At 51.8% G+C, this 16,365-nt stretch overlaps 1 protein-coding gene across 2 annotated transcripts in view; it reads right to left on the bottom strand.

Annotated features, from left to right (window-relative positions):
* The window catches only part of RNF24 (ring finger protein 24), a 29,050-nt gene extending 13,581 nt beyond the window's left edge, over window positions 1-15,469 (bottom strand). Inside the window, exons 1-2 of one of the 2 annotated variants that reach the window (XM_058803848.1) lie at window positions 15,426-15,469; window positions 6,964-7,046 (exon numbers count right to left, since the gene is read on the bottom strand). The gene's annotated coding sequence lies outside the window, so the exon portion shown is untranslated. Of the gene's footprint in view, window positions 1-6,963; window positions 7,047-9,164; window positions 9,311-15,425 lie in introns of those variants that run through there. The other variant, XM_058803847.1, reaches the window with a different exon arrangement.
* Between the last annotated feature and the right edge of the window lie 896 nt (window positions 15,470-16,365).

A 16,365-nucleotide genomic window follows, 5' to 3' on the forward strand; every position in this document is an offset into this window, starting at 1 on the left:
CAGCCAAGCTTTGGGGTTTTTGTTTTTTTTTTTTTTTTTTTTTTTTTTTTTTTTTTTTTTTTTAAGGGGAGTAGGGGGGAGGGAACTGTATTTTAAGCTGCTTCAGATTTGCAAGGGCGCAGCCAAAAGAAATAAAAAAGGAGCCATAAAGAAGGATGAAAAGTTTCTGGTGCAGAACAAAAGCCTCCCTGTTGCTCTCTGGATGGTCAAGGCATCTCAGAGCAGGGAGATGATGCTTGTGGGGCATTTTTTGGCCACCAGTAGGTCCCTGAAATTCCTGGGATGGGGGACACAGGCTGCACATAGAAAAGGTAGTCCAGAGAAGCTGTGGCTGCCCCTGGATCACTGGAAGCGTTCAAGATCAGCGTGGATGGGGTTTGGAGCAACCCGGGATACTGGAAGGTGTCCCTGCTCATGGCAGGGGGTGGAATGAGATGAGCTTTAAGGTCCCTTCCAACCCAAATCACTCCATGATTCTGCAATTCCATGATTCTGTGAAAAATAGCAAAGAACAATGGCTCCTTGTCCTGGGATCCAGAGAGGCACAAATGGCAGAACTACCTGAGCTCCTTCCTTACACCCTCCAATGACTCAGCAACGTGGGGCCAAGCACATCCCCATTTCTCCAAGGAGGACAAACCCCAGCTTTAATTAAAAGCCGAAGTGCTGGTTAATGGCCCATCGAGCAGCCAGGGAAGGGAGTGTCACAGGTCAGCGAGCTCCAGCGTGGCACGGCTTTGATTACAGCTGGGCTGTGAAAGGTAAACCTCACCAAGCCACGTCCCAAATTAATCCCCATCACAGCCACAGCAAGCCCTGAATACGTGGGGCCAGCCTCGTACTCAGAATGTTCCTCAGAGATCTCACAGGGATTAATAAAGCACGCAATTGTTTGCTCACAGGTAGAGAAACTGAGGCAGGGAGGAGGAGGGAAGTGAGGCAGAGCTGTGCTCCCTGAAGCCAGGGGGTGCCACTTTAAGCAATGCCATGGGCTGAAAGCTGCAGATTTCTGCTTCCCTGCTGCTTTGCCACAGGGATTGGAACTGTGGGCTCCTTCTTGGGGTTTTACTTATTAAAAGGAGCTGCTTGTCCTTTTTCAAGAAAATTTATTATTATTTATTTATAACATCAGTGCATAAAGAGGCCATGCATGTGCTGTGCATCCTCACACCTAAATACAGCCCACATGCTGGGTGGAGCACTGGCTTCGGCCTCTGCTGTTGTAAATAAACTCCTGTTTTTAGAGGGATTTACTTTATGTTTTCAAGACAAACAACTTTCTCCACAGCGGTTCAAAGCAAACTCAGCCTGAATCTCCTCAGCCATTAACTGGATGGAGCTGGTGGTCCGGGCATCCCACTGGCCAGGCTGGCAAAGCCAACCCAACTCCAGGAGCTTTAAACACCCCTCAGAGCCGGCCACAGGCAGGCCTGAAATCACGAATCTCAGGGAAAAGCGAACGCTAAGCCGTGGCCAAACTCCAAGCTGGAATATTTTATCGATGGGAAAGGTTTCAAGCGGGCGTGAACGGCGTCTCGAGTTTCAAAGGCGTTTCGCAACGTGTTTCAGACAGGTTTAACCAAAAGCCTTATTAACTGGTTGAAAGTTAAACTGGGAGCAGCTGACAAGACCTTTGTGAAACAGCCCAAGTTGTGGTGCAAAGCAGGGTATTCTTCCATGGAATGATTCTACAAGAGGAAGGTTATTTAATGGCTATGACTAACGGGATAATATTTAAAAGAAAAAGATTCTTCCAGGTGTTAAGCAGAAGCCAGAGACGCCCTCGTTTAACTTGCAGGGAAAAAATCCCCCTCGTGGACCCCAAAAGCAAAGCAAAGGCCTGACCTCAAGCAGCTGGAAGGAATTTCCTTCAGCTCTGTCTCTGGAGCTGGTCCAGAGCCAGGATCTGCAGTGTGGCGATGGGAAAATCACAGGCAGCTGCAGAGCCAGCCCCAAACCAGCTCTGCCATCACCCCAGAGATGCTTCACCATCACCACACGGCTGCTTCATGGAGCAGGGGAAATCTCAGTGCTGCTCCAGCCAGGAGTGATGGCCTTTGCTGTCCAAAACCAAGGAACAGCAGAACTGAGCATGGGGGGAGAACAAAACCTCTTGGCATGATGCAATTTCAAAGAGCTGCGACGCTGCCATGGGGATGCCACATCCAGTGCCAGCTCTGAGCAGCCAACCTGGCCCAGATCCTTCACTCCACAAACCTGGCAGGGAATGGAGGAGCGTGAGGGATGGTGCAAGGCTTGGCGGGGTTATTGATCAGGGAAAAGGGAACATCCCAACAGGTCCCTCACACCACAAGCAGAGCTGTACCAGGATCCAGCAAAGCTTGGCGGGGGTGATGTAGCACCATTACAGCAACAAAAAGAACTTCTGGATGTCAAACAGTACAAAACCACATTTGTTTAACCCATTTTGGCTGTCTGTAGGCTCAGGGTGCTGGTGGGTTTTTGGTGTGTGCCTGGACATCCAAGGAACCAAACTGACCTCCAAGCACAAACGGCTTTGGACCTTTGATCCCTCCTCCCTGAGAGTGGATCCAATACTTATTTTGGACTGGAATCAGGAAATTTCCTGGCTCTGTTCCCCAGCTGGCTGACACCAAACACAAAACCTTAACCCTCTCCAGTGCCTCAGGGCAGGGGACACAGAAAGTGACGTGACAACACCACAAAGCAATTGGAAAAAAACTAGGAAAGTCTAAAGAGAGCAACATCCGGCAGCACGACTGTGCTGCTGCAATTTCCAGCAAGCCCTTCTGATTCCAGGCAGTTGAAGAAACAATTAATCCCAGAACTTTAAAACTGAAGAGAACCTTTAAGTGGGAAAATGTTTTTGCTGCCACTGGCAGAGAAACGTGCAGAAATGGGTCAGCTGCAGCTCCCATCACCCTCTGGAAAGTCAAGTTTTTTCTCCCGGCGCCGTTGGAAAAGCAAACCAGAGGTTTGCTCAGGGCTGATTTTGCAAGTTCCAGGAAAACAGGCAAAAATAAATAGAAAAAAAAAATAAAATCAATAGCACAATTTAATACAGTCTGGAGGAGGAGGAAGGAGAGTTTGGAGAGCCCTGCCTGAGCTCCCATCAGGAATGAGAGAGTTGGGAATCACTTCCTAGGAGGGTTTGAAGCAGAGCTGGCAGAGCCTCTCTGAAAAACTCACACAAGCTGCCCAAGGACAGCTCCATTCACTGCTCAGAGATGAAATAACACTTGAGGAATTTTTCCCCTTTGGCCTTGGGGATTTGTAATTACTTTTCCCCCCTTTTCCTGGCATGCAGTTCCAACAACGTCACGACCTGGTGAGCTCACTCTTCCTCCCCAAAGTGTGGTGGGAAAGGATGTGCTGCTGCCTCCTCCTGCCCCCAGCCCTCTCTGTACTCCTGAGGTGAAAAGAGGAGGCAGGAGCCATCATCTCCATTTATGGGCTGTTGGTGGCAGGACACACATTATTAAATTTGGGTGTATTTTAGCCCAAAAAGAGCAATGAGAGCACAGGCAAGTGGGAATAATCTCCCACTTCATTTGTGGTAGGTTTTCCTCATTCACAGTGTTCCTCAATAAACAGGTTCCTTGGGGAGCACAAATTGGAAACTCCATGAGAAGCACTCAGTCTACACAGCTGAAGGGTCAGAGCACAGAAATTGGTGTGAAACACTCCAGAGAATTTGAAAATTCCTGGGTGATGACACAGAGCTGTGGGAAGCAATGGGGACTCCCAAAATATCACAACTAGAAGAAAAAAAAAAAAAAATCCCACTTTGATCAAGGCATCTTCAGGCTGAACCAAAACCAATCACTTTCCATGGAGCCAAAGAGCAACTTGCCCTCTCCACTGTAATACTGAGAAGCAGATGGATTAAACAACTTCCTAAAACCCTTTCCCCCCCATTTCCTAAGCTCCCTTAATGAAGGAAAAAAAAAATAATGATCAGTGCAGCACACAGGGATCAATAATCCTACAAAACCCTGCTGGAGATGAGCACCCTGAGCCAGTGATGGGATCACAGCTGCCAGCAGCCATCCTACAAAGGCAGCTGGAGGAGCCAAGCACAGTTTGGGAACAGGAAGGCAGAAGGATCTAGCTGACACTAAATAAGGTTGCTAGGTTATGGATTTTTGTGGGGAGGGGCATAATCTGCAAGGGGATCCAGATGGCTGTAAAGCCTTGTGGTGGAAAAGCAGCATGAGGCCAGAGAGGGAAGAATTCCTCTTTATGCTGCTGCTGTCTGCTCCTGGGTCCTGGGTTTCACTCCTCAGGAATGCACTCTGCGGACCCTTTTAATTGCACCATTGATATTTGAGGTAAAAATTAAGAAGAGGTAGCTGGATAGAGAAGAGTGAAAAAGCTGGTGACTAGATAGTGGGAAAAAGTCCCTAAACAACTCCCACAGAGCAGCCATTCCCCCAGGCCCCCTTTGATCCAACCAGGTTTGGATTTTACAATCCTGGCAGCCTGAAAAAGGCTCCAGGGAAACCCAGACAATCCCAAACCCCAGCCTGCTGGGAATTCACACCAATGCCACGTCACTGCTGTTTCCAATTTTTCCTAATACTTCCAAAAAATGAGCTGCACAGACAGTCCACCCTTTCCTGGTTTTGACACAAGTACTGGGATTTAGGGGAGCATTATTTATCATTCCTTCTCCCTTGCTAACAGAGACTGGAATGGTTTTGCAACACTTTACAGAGTCCAGCAAAAAACCTCCTGGGAGTCACATGGAAACAGGACCCAAGCTGCTTCACCTCTATGGGACTGGCACAAGAAAGGTGACTGCAAGGATGGAAAACCCCTCAAAATTTAGTTGGGAATGGAAAATGGAACTTTTCCACAGCCAGACTTGCACAACCAATTGAGGTGCTTGGAGAGAAACATTCACCAACCAACAAATGCATCTCCTCCTCTGTCAGTGTCAGCACCAAAGGTGATGCCATGGGGTCTCATCCTTTTTCCATATTCTCCTGGAATTGTGGCCTGACCTTAGTGGGGTGCAGAAAATGAAGGTTCCTTAGTGAAGCACTGGCACAGGTTGTTTGAGAAGTTGTGGATTCCCTAATCCTGGAAATGTTCAAGGCCACGTTGGAGCAACCTGGTCTAGTGGAAGGTGTTCCTGCTCATGGCAGGGTGGTGGAATGAGATGGCCTTGAAGGGCCACTCCAACCTAAACCATTCCATGAGTCTGTGATTCTAAAATCCAGGTGTACCCATATCCCAGGAGTCTGCAACCAGGAGGTGATGGACAACCAGGTGTAAATTTTCAGCACCACCTGCCCACACCCCTCCTTTGTCCAGGGATTCCTCAAAAACTGAGCCCTAAATAAGCAAAACCCCAATTTACAGCTGTGCTGCTGATGCACAACTTGTTTAAAAAAAAAAAAGCAAAGCAAACCAAACACCTTCTGTGAATTACTTATAATTTACATTTTTCTTGCAACTGACTGAACAAAACCTGCTAAATATTTTCTGAATGCTTCAAGGCTACAAAGTTAAAACCACCAGTGGGAATTTCGTGTAACAGTTTACTGTCAGATCTCCATGAATTCCTGGGTTCTGAATCACCTACTAGAAGGGAAAATCTATGAGTGGCACTGAGGGGATGGACAACCAGGTGTAAATTTTCAACACCACCTGCCCACACCCTTCCTTTGCCCAGGGATGCTGCTTCTTACAGGGGTTCCTCATAAACTGAGCCCTAAATAAGCAAAACCCCCATTTACAGCTGTGCTGTCGATGCACAATTTGTTTTCTAAAAATAAACAAAAGCAAACACCTTTTGTGAGTTATTTGAAATTTATATTTTTCTTGCAACTGACTGAAACAAAACCTGTTAAATATTTTCTGAATGCTTCAAGGCTACAAAGTTAAAACCACCAGTGGGAATTTCGTGTAACAGTTTACTGTCGGATCTCCACGAATTGAATTCCCGGGCGCTGAATCGCCTACTAGAAGGGAAAATATATGAGTGGCACTAAGGAGGTGGCTTAGCAACGAGCAGGCTGGCAGCTTCAAGTGGCTTTTTAAAGGTCAAGAGAGAACACGATGTCTGGAGCCCTCACGTTCCATTTTTTTTACTACAATTTAATGATATTTCTGGCCAGCTCAGTTATTAAATTGCCGCCTCGCACCAGCCAGCCACACATCTGTTACACCCGGGCTTTAAATTAAGACTTTCCCCTCCTAAATATCCCCTTTCAACCCATTCTCACCTTCAGCGAAGTGAAAAGCTTTGTCGGGATGAAACACAAGGAGAGGTCCCAGCACGGAGGGGATTTTTGGGAGGTGCTGCCGAGCAGCATCATTGAAATTCAGCGGGAGAAGCCGCTTTTCCTCGGCTCTGCGGGGGCTGCCATGTTAAATCACATTTGGATTCACAGTACAAGGCTGCTAAAATACCACCACGGCGCCTATTGGCACATTTCAATGAAAACGCCGTGGCCTCATTAGTAGAGTGGAAATTATGAGCTTGTCTTTGTATATATTTAAAAGCTTGCCTCTGAAACTCTACTGGGTCGGGGCCAGGAATTCCTGGCTCTGAGCTCCTACCACTCCGCAGTTCGGGATCGCTTTGCTCGCACAGGTCAAGCGACCACGCAGCCATCGACCCGGGAGAAAAGGCATTTAAAAAGTGCCCTGAGGGGAGAGGCAACAGGGTTTGAACTAAACCCTCCTCAACCCTCCTCCCTGTCAGCTCCCTGGTTAGGCAGCAAGTCCTAATGAAAGTGCAGGTTGTAATTAAAAGGATGCAGGAATGTGGGTGTGTGGAGTTTCATCCTGCTCCCAACAGTTGGGGTGAGAGCATCCCAGAAGCACCGTTCCCCTCTGGGGATGGACCACAAAAACCCAAATCCTTTGAAATGAGGGGCAAACTCGTGAAATAACACGGATCTGATGCTCTCCAGATGGGAATTTGCAAGTGTCTGTGAAGGAAAACTTTGGGCTCAGCTCCCTACTTACCTGCACGGGCGCCGCAACGCAGCCAAGCCACGCAAACCCAACGTGTCAGCTTGAACAGCTACCGTGCTTTGGTACCAGGGATGCTGGAAGAAAAGAGAAAAACACCCTAAAAATTGCACAAAAATCCAGAGGGAGCAAGGGAGAGGATGAAGACATGGTTTTTAAATTTGCAGAGGCTCCCAGAAATTGCTTCAGCTCTTGGTAACAGCACAGAGATCCCCTTTTAAAACACGGCGATGACGTTACGTGGCATAGAAAGAATGGGGGGGAGGCTTGGCTAATCCTCACAATTTTATAAGCATCTGAGACACTAATCCCTTGATCTCATTGAAAGGGATTAGAATTACTCCCTTGCCAGGAAATTTAAGAAGTTTTCTACCAGATGTAAACAAAAGCACGGAGCAGCCCGCAGAGATGGCTGCCACACAGCGAGCGCTCACAGAGAAATCTGCATCTGGGCTGGTTTTGGGGTGGAAAAGGGGGATTTCCATCACAGTGTCTGGAATGATGTGGGTATCCAAGGCAAGCCAGATCAGTCCATCCACAGAAGGATCCCATCCTGGGCAAGAAACCTGCCATGGCTTCACAAATCATCTTCGGGCTCCAACTCTTATGGGAATGGATGCTTCAGCTAAAAAAAAAAAAAAAAAAATCCATCCCAACCACCTGACTTGCTCTGCATTGGCCTTGGAAAACATCATTTTAAGAATAAGAAAAAAATATCTGAGCAACAAAACAAGTTGTGCCCAGCTACACAGCAGCCTTCATCCACAGAGCTCTGTGGTCAGGACCAGGATTTAATAAAGAAAATAAAACATGGCACCCTCATGGGAACAGACTGGGATCTGCTGCTACCCTCACAATGAGTGATTCATAATATTGAAGAATAAATTATTTGACTTAGAAGATGAAGCAGGCAATGTGCAATCTGGGGTTTGATATCAAGCAGTTTGCTACTAAGTTGGATGTGCCAGCTCAGAACATCAATAGCGGAGATAAATCAAACCTAAAGGAAACAGAAAGGACTCAGGGGATCCTTTAGAGAGGAAAACCAACTTTTGTTAGAAAACAGAAGTTTTCTAAGAAAGAAACGAAACTTTTGTCAGCATTTATTTTAAATTCCATCCAAAGAAGAAACTAAAGGGACTCAAGTTCCAACCTCAGTATAAACAAGACTACAATTTCATCAGCTTCTCTTAAAACCCCTCCTTTTGGAGGTGCCTGAAAGGATGGCAGCAGAATCCCTCTTCTCCAGCACATTTTTCTACAGGACCATATAATTTTTAGTTTTTAGGCACCAATACCCACCATCCCCACTGCAGTCCCAACTCCCTGCAAGACTCCCACTCCCAGCTTTAGCATCAAAGGCTGGAATAAACCACCTGATGTCAGGCTTGTCTGCAGCTCCATCCCTCATCCCAGGCCTTTCCCATCACCTCCCTGACCTGCTCCTCCTGCTGCATCACTGGCAGCTGCATGGGGAAGATGCTTCAGGAACAGGAGGACACAAGGAGGAAGCTCCAAGAATGGTCAGAAGCACACGACAGCTCAGCATCCCTCAGGCAAAGCCCCAGTTGAGAAAATGATCCATTTTTCCTGCCTTTACTCCCAAACAACGCTCAGAAACATGGTGAGAGTCTGTTGGTGTGAATGCCAAGCAAGACTGGGGTGCAGGGCTCAGGTGACAGACACCCAACCCACAACAGCACCACCAGACAGGCTCCAGCCAGCTCATCCCAATTTATTCAGCCCTCAATATCACACAATCCCATCCCACTTCAGATGGCCACCACCACCACCAAAAGCCTTATTTTTTATCTCACACGCCAAGGGAGAAAACACCGGGTCTAAGGGGTCTAATCCAACACTTCTCAACTAAAAAGCGAAAGAAAAACCCCAACCCCGCAGCTTGGTTTGAGCAGAGCCAGGAAATTGCCTCGGGGGAAGCCCAGCCCAGGCTGGCGACGGGTTTTTACAGGGAACAATAGGAAAATGGGAGTCGCTAAAGCACCGAGGGACTTTTTGCCTGCTCGGGACAAAGCTCTGGGAGGAGAGAAGTTGAACTCGATCCCTACAATCCGAGAGCCCCGGTCAGCGGCAGGCACGATCCACGCGGGTGGATTTGTTGTAGTTGAAGCTGTCGGGTGGGAGACTCTGATCCCTTCAGCTCAGTTCTAACTTGGCTTCACGCACTTTCTTACCTGCCGGGCTGCTCCTCCTGGATTTCAAGGACCAACGGGTGAGCTGAAATGCCCTGGTTTAATGCCTGGGAAGCTGCATGGTCACGGAGCTCTGGTGTTCTCCCCAAAATACTCCCATACACCAAGAAGCTGGGAAATTCACTCCTGCTGCACAGGCTGCGAGAGGCAGGAACCAGGAGGGCAGCTCCCTCCTGCTCAGCACTTTCAGTTTCTCTCTCCAAGCACTCTCCTGGCACAACTTCCTCTAAAGCGCTTTGTGAGTGAAAAGCTGCATTAGTGGTGGGATTAATCCTCTGAGGGGATAATAAAATCACAGAATCATGGAATCGTTTAGGTTGGAAAACCTTCTAAGGCTAAGCCAGCACTGCCAAGGCCTTCACTAACCCATGCACCCAAGTGCCACATCCTCACGGCTTTTAAATCCCTCCAGGGACGGTGACTTCAGCCCCTGCCACGAAAACGTGGTGTCAAAGGCCTTGCCAAAGTCCAGAGACACACCCAGGGCCCCTCCTTCACCTGCCAAAACAGGTCACCTTGTCACACAAGGAGATCAGGTTGGTCAGGCAGGACCTGCATGTCACAAACTCACACTGGCTGCTCCAGATCCTCTGACTGCCCTGCTGGTGCCGCGTGAAGGCGCTCAGGGTGATCTGCTCCTGTCACCTGACTGACAGCCCTGTAGTTCCCCAAATCCTCCTTCCTGTCCTTCCTGTAGCTGTGTCACATCTGCTCACTTCCAGTCACTGGGACCTCCCAGTTAGCCAGGGCTGCTGGGAAATCATGGAAAGTTACCCCCATCCATTGCAGCAATCCATTTGTTTGTCATTACACATGACTCTCTGCTGGCAACCACTGTGTCACAGCTCTCCTGAAGCACAGTGGCTTCCAGATCCTTCTCCTGTGGGTGACCATGTGCAGGTGCACTTCAGTTGGGTTTTTGGAGAAGTCCCAATTCCTCTGTGAGCATTCTCAGGGGCTTTCATGGTTTCCAACACATCAATAATCCTTGTGCCTGTGCTGCCACATGGATCTCCATCCCCTTCCTCCTTGGAGACAGCACACTGAAGGACATGCTGTCCCTCAAACACTGGGATGGGCCTCCAGGATTATCCCACGCAAAGATCCTTTTCCCCCTTGGAGCCAGGAGAACCCAAGTTCTTCAGCAGTGTGGTGTCCTGCAAACCCACCCAAAAACAAAACTAAAGCAAAATAAGGCTGAAGAAGTCATTCCTTCTTGCTCCTCACACTCACAGTCCTGAAGATGAAGGAGAAAAAGCAGGATATCCCTGCCTAGGCTTCCCACTACCCTGCCCTTGCTGCTCCTCCTGTTTCTCAATGTCTGTGCTTTTTCCACAGCCTGATCCAGCTGCAGTTCCAGCATTGGAGCAATGTGAGACCTCACAGCCTTCAGCAACACTGAGCCAGCTGCTTCCAGCTGATTTGGTCCATGAGCTCCTGCTGTCCATCCACTCATTGGCATTAGGGCCAGGCTTGTCTCCTCTCACCATCCCTTCAGCACTGACACCATTCCTGAGCAGGACACCTCCACATGTGGCTTTAGGAACCCTTTAGAATTAGTTTTTGTTCTTTGATGGAATTTAAACATGCCAGACAAGTAGAAAAATGACACATTCCTTGTGTTACTGAGCATCCAAAAATGACACAGCTCCATCTCCAGCAGGCACAACTGCATCCCAGGATGGTGGAACAGGCCCTGCTCCAGCCCACTGTCAATGCCAGGGCTTTTCCATCCCTCAGGTCAGGAAGCAAATCACCACTGCCCACAGCTGCAGCAAAACCACGTGGGTTTGGATCCTCTCCTGAGGCGTGTTTTCCATGGGATTGCTGGCATTCCTTGTTTTCCATGGGATCCCTGGCATTCCTCGTTTTCCATGGGATCCCTGGCATTCCTCAATGCAGTGAACAGCACCCGGCGGGCTCAGGCAATGACGGGGCTCTCTCTGGGCTCACTCACAGTTAAGCCGGGCTCAGGCAATGACTGGGCTCACTCTGGGCTTTCTCGCAGTTAAGCCGGGCTCAGGCAATGACGGGGCTCACTCTGGGCTCTCTCGCAGTTAAGCCGGGCTCAGGCGATGACTGGGCTCACTCTGGGCTCACTCACAGTTAAGCCGGGCTCAGGCGATGACTGGGCTCTCTCCTATCACACATCATCACTGATGCCGCTTTAGAGCCCTGTCAACGGCTCGGGGTGGGGACACGGGAACACCAGGACGGCCACTCCCAACCCGAGTCTGAACGGTTCCAGGCCAACAGTGCCAGCAGAGGGAATGGCTGTGACGGCCGATCTTATCTTGTGTCAACAACACTCAGCTTTAAGGGGAATGATTGCGGGAACAAAAACAAACAAACCCAGCTCGGGCACACCAACCGCTGCTGAGACCGGGGGAGCTTCAACCCCCCAAAACACCCTCCAGGATTCCACACCAACGATCCAAATTGGTCCAAAGTGGCTGAGGACCAGCAGAAGGATCTGCACCTCCCGCCACGGCCCCAAGGACAGGCTTGTTTGGGTTTACTGTGCAGCAGGAGCCTGGCGAGGTGGGGGAGGATCACGGCTCAGCCCTGTCATCCCAAGGCAGAAGGTTCCAGGTGCAGGTGGTGGGAACACGAAACGAGCACAAGCTGTGCCTCTCCCCACCTTTTCCACATCCAGGTGTCGTTTGATGGCTGTGAGGGAATCACTCACAACACATCATCTGCCACACAGCCCCAGTGGAGGTGACAGCAGGTCACTGGCAGGGGTGACCCAAAGAGATGCTCCAGAAGCACAAAAGCCCTGCTTGCAAAGCCAGGAGTCCTCCTGTAATCCCACACATCATCTAGTCCAGGAAGCAGCTGGAAGTTGGCTCTTCTTGGCTACAACCTCCAGGCTTGGTTCAGATCCACAATCCTGAGCAGCTCTGCTGCTTCCTTACCATGGAATCCTCCTTCTCCTCCTCCTCATCACCTGCCTCTCCCCAGGACAGGGCCAGGACCACTCTCTAGCCAAGAACAGTGGCAACAACCAGCAGCCATCACATTATTTCCAATGTGGCACACAGTATTCCTCATCTGAAGGTCCAACAGATCCCACAACATTCAGAGCACACTGACCCCAAAGGTGTCCTTCATGGCTGGTCCACCAGAGTTATCTCCAACCACATCTGGAGGCCTGGGATGCACAGGCAGGAAGTTCCAGCAGAGCTGACCCAACTCCACATCTTGTTCTCCCCAAATCTGACACGGCCTTTGGCCAAACAGCAATGGCAGCAACACAAGCAGCACACCTGCAGTGTCCCAGCCTTGGTGAATGGGGACAAAATCAGCCAACCAGAGCTGAGCAGTGGTGGAACAGAGGCTGTGGGAGGCTGTGGAGGGGATCTCCTCCAGCAGCAAGGCTGGGAGATGTGGGAAATCACCACCCCACACACCTCCAGCAGCTCCACCACCCGCCCAGGATCAGGACCACCATCTGCCAGCACAGCCCTGTGCCCTGGTGACGGGATCACACTGCTGCTCCTGTCTGCTTCTGCCACAAAGGGCTGGAAGCATTTATTTCCCCTTTTTTAATAGGTTTTAAATACCTCAATTAGTGCATTTTGGGTTCCTTCCACATTGCCCCCAAGCAGTTCTTCTGTCAGGGGCTCTATCCTTCCACTGCTCATTATTAGTGGGGCACGGGGTTGTTATTTTTTCCAGGCCAGGGGCCAAATTTGTATTTAATTTTTGCTCCAGATGGCACAGCACTCCAGATGCATCAGCTGGAGCATCGAACCTGCATGAATAAAGTAATAGAGCAAACAACATGATTTACTCAGGGGCTGTTTGACACGCTTAAGGTGCTTTGTGTACATCTGTTGTGTAAAAAAAAAAAAAACAGCATTCAAATTAATTCAGATGATGGTTTCATTGTTAAACCCAACACCTGAGGGAAATGAAACAGCAGTAGGAATCTAAAAAATAATGATGATGATAATAGTATTAGAACATATATTTTGCTAATGTCAAGTCAAGGATTTTTTTTTAAAAAAAGGTTGATTTCAGCCATCTCTGCTGAGCACGGGCCTGGGTTTTGTTCACCCTCCTCTGTCCCCAAAGCTGCTGCTGGCAGTGGGTGTTGAAAACCAGGATCAGAGTTCTCCCAGAAGGGCCGGTGATGCCAGATTGCAGCGTGGTGCTGAGAGCTTACGGCTCTGCTCACCCGAGGAGATGCAAGGAGGACACCAGAGGACAACCACGAGATGTTCCAGTTATGCTTCTGGCAAATTCACCCCGTTCCCAGAAAGCTGCTGCATCCCTCCAGCACAGCCTGCAGCCAGGATGTGCTCCCTGCAAACTAAAGCACCCAAAATAACTCAGAATAGGAGGAAAAAAAAAAAAAAAGAGAGAGAGAGACATCGAGTAGTCGGGTTTATCTGCCCGGGCACATGAATAGCCGCCGTGTAAAAACCAGCTGAGCCCGCAAACGCTTGGAAACAAAGGGATGGGGGAGAGGTGTCTTTTTGTGCCTGGCTTTGCTCCGTTCAGAGCATCCTTGGGCTGCGAGAGCCCGTCCTGGCGGCACCCGAAACAAAGGAAAGCCGGGAGCTGCAGGCAGGAGCCAGCTGGGGAAAACCGGGACGAGGAGGAGAAGGAGGAGGAGGAGGAGGAGGAGGAGGCACCCGCATCGCCCTCCCCGGCAGCTGCGGAGCCGGGCTCGCGTGTTGCCGAACACGTTATCCATGGCAGGAAACTCGAGATCAAAGGCGAGGAGCGTGCCAGAGCAAGATGTCATCCAAGCCTCCTGCCAAAGGTGTGCAGGGAGGGGGAAGCACCCCCAGACACACACGCTGGCACATCCGACCCAGCTCGCTCGTGGGGTGACCGAGACCCACGGCGTGCCCTCCCTCCTCCGTGCAGCCCGGCGAAGACAAAGCCGGGCTGAACCGAACAAACAAAATAAAACCAAAACCCCAAACCGCAGGAGGTGCATTTTTACCCGTGCGTTTCCAGTCCCCAGGGTCCCACGCAGGTCCCCGGCCAAAGCGGCGGCCGCAGGGAGGGCACGGACGTGGCAGGAACAGCAGCCCAGTGTAACTCCGAAAAAGCAGCTTTTCCCATTTCTGGGTGGCTTTTTTTTTTTTTTTTTTTGTTTGTATGTTTTTGGTTTTCTTTTAAAGCAGGAGAAACCCGCAGCGTCCTGTCTCGGCCCCAGGAAAGCAAGGGGACGTGTCTGATTCCAAGCCAGCGGCTACTGGGAACAGAGGTGACCTGGGGACCCTGAGCCCAGCGTGGGGTGGGACCCCCAGGAGCTCCCCATTATCAGGGGGTCCAGGCAGGATGGGGACATGTCCCCTGCCCCTTTGTGCCACCCCAGCATCCCTCCGGGGTGATGCAGCCCCAGTCCATGGCTCCAGCCTCGGGGCTGTCCCCTCTGCCCCACAAGCGGGACCTTATGGCAGCCCTATAGTGCTGCCCCAAGACCTCCTGAGAGTGCCCCCTTTGGGGTCTGCAGGGACGTGGGGGCTGCTCCATTGCCCTGTGGAGGTCCCTGTCCCCGAGGGGAGTGTGGAGCAGAGAGAGACGGACAGAAAGAGCGGGACCCTGTCCCCCGTGGGAGCTGCTGTGGAGGGGGTGCCGCTGCCCCACAGCGGGGGAGGATGGAGGGGGAGCCCTGTCCCATAGGGCACGGCACAGAGAGAGGGTCCTGCCCCACACAGGGCTGGAAAACAGACCCTGCCCCACAGAACAAGGCACAGAGAGAGGGTATAGCCCAAAGAGCAGATGGAGGAGGGACCCTGTCCCACAGCACAAGGCACAGAGTGAGGGTACAGCCCAAAGAGCGGATGGACGAGGGACGCTGCCCCACAGAACAAGGCGCAGGGAGAGGGGATGGAGCAGACCCGTCCCTACAGAATAAGGCGCACGGAGAGGGTACAGCCCAAAGACAGGATGGAGGAGGGACCCTTCCCTACAGATCAAGGCACAGGGAGAGGTCCCACCGCACAGAAGGGCTGCAAGAGGGTCCCTCCCCTACAGAACAAGGCACACAGGGAGGGTCCTGCCCAAAGCGCAGCTGCAGGACGGACCCTGCCCCACAGAGCGCTGCACAGGGAGGAACCCCAGGCACACAGGGGGGATGCAGAGCGCTCCCTTCCCCACAGAATACGGCACAGCGAGGGGTCCCACCCCACACAGGGGTCCCCAGAGCGGGTCCCCTCCCCTCATCCCGGGGGCTCAGGTCCTCCGGCCCCCCAGGGGGCTCTCGCCCACCGCACTCACCCGCCGCCACCACGCCGTCCCGCCGGGGCTCGCCCGCCCGCACCGCCCGGCCCGGGCAGGACCCGGATGGAGCCGCCCCGCCCCGCCCGGAGCCGGGCACGGCCTCGCCGCGCGCACCGCGCATGCGCCGAGGGGGACGGGGCGGGGCCAGGGGACATGAGGGGACAGCGCGAGGGGAGGGGGGACAGGGGTGACACGGGGACAGGGTGGGACAAGGAAAGCAGGTGGCGAGGAATGACGGGAAAGGGATGATGGGACAGGGGAAGGTGATAGAGGTGATGGGGCGTGACGCGAGTGACGGGGGTGACAGAGAAAGGAGGTGGCGGACGGTGACACGGGGAGGGGATGGGACAGACAGAGGTGACGGAGGGTGGACACGGGGCAGGGAGTGACTGTGGGGGCGTAAGGAGACATTGCAGTGACACTGGGCAGAGGAGACGGGGATGGTGTAGTGAGGCCTTAAAGTGACAGGGTGGCGGAGATGACACTGGCGACAGGGTGGCACTGGGGAAAGGGAATGGTGTGGTGGAGGCTGTGGAGACAGGAGATGACTTTGGAGACATGACGTGGCAGTGGGGACAGGACAGAGTGGCAGCGAGTGCAGATGGAGACAAGGCCTGGCAGGAGGGACGACAGATGACAGGAGTTGGTGGCAGTGGGGACAGGGTGGCAGGAGGGGTGACCCAGAGGGGTCAGGCGGTGGCACCAGGGGGGGTGTGTGGGTGGGCACTGTCCCACTCTGCTCATCATTGTCCGCACCCCTCCAGCTGTCCCCACCCCTGTCCCTTTGCAGGGACACGACATCATTTGTGGGGGAAATGACATCAGCCTGGAGCTGGGATGTCCCCAGAGCCAGCGTCGCGCGCTGCTCCGAGGATGTGCCAGGCGTGCAAGGGAAGCTGATCCTCTTTGTCCCCTTCCTTCCCTCCTCAGGCTGCGT

Source organism: Ammospiza caudacuta, chromosome 4 (assembly GCF_027887145.1).
Source record: "Ammospiza caudacuta isolate bAmmCau1 chromosome 4, bAmmCau1.pri, whole genome shotgun sequence".
Classification (NCBI taxonomy): Eukaryota; Metazoa; Chordata; class Aves; order Passeriformes; family Passerellidae; genus Ammospiza; species Ammospiza caudacuta.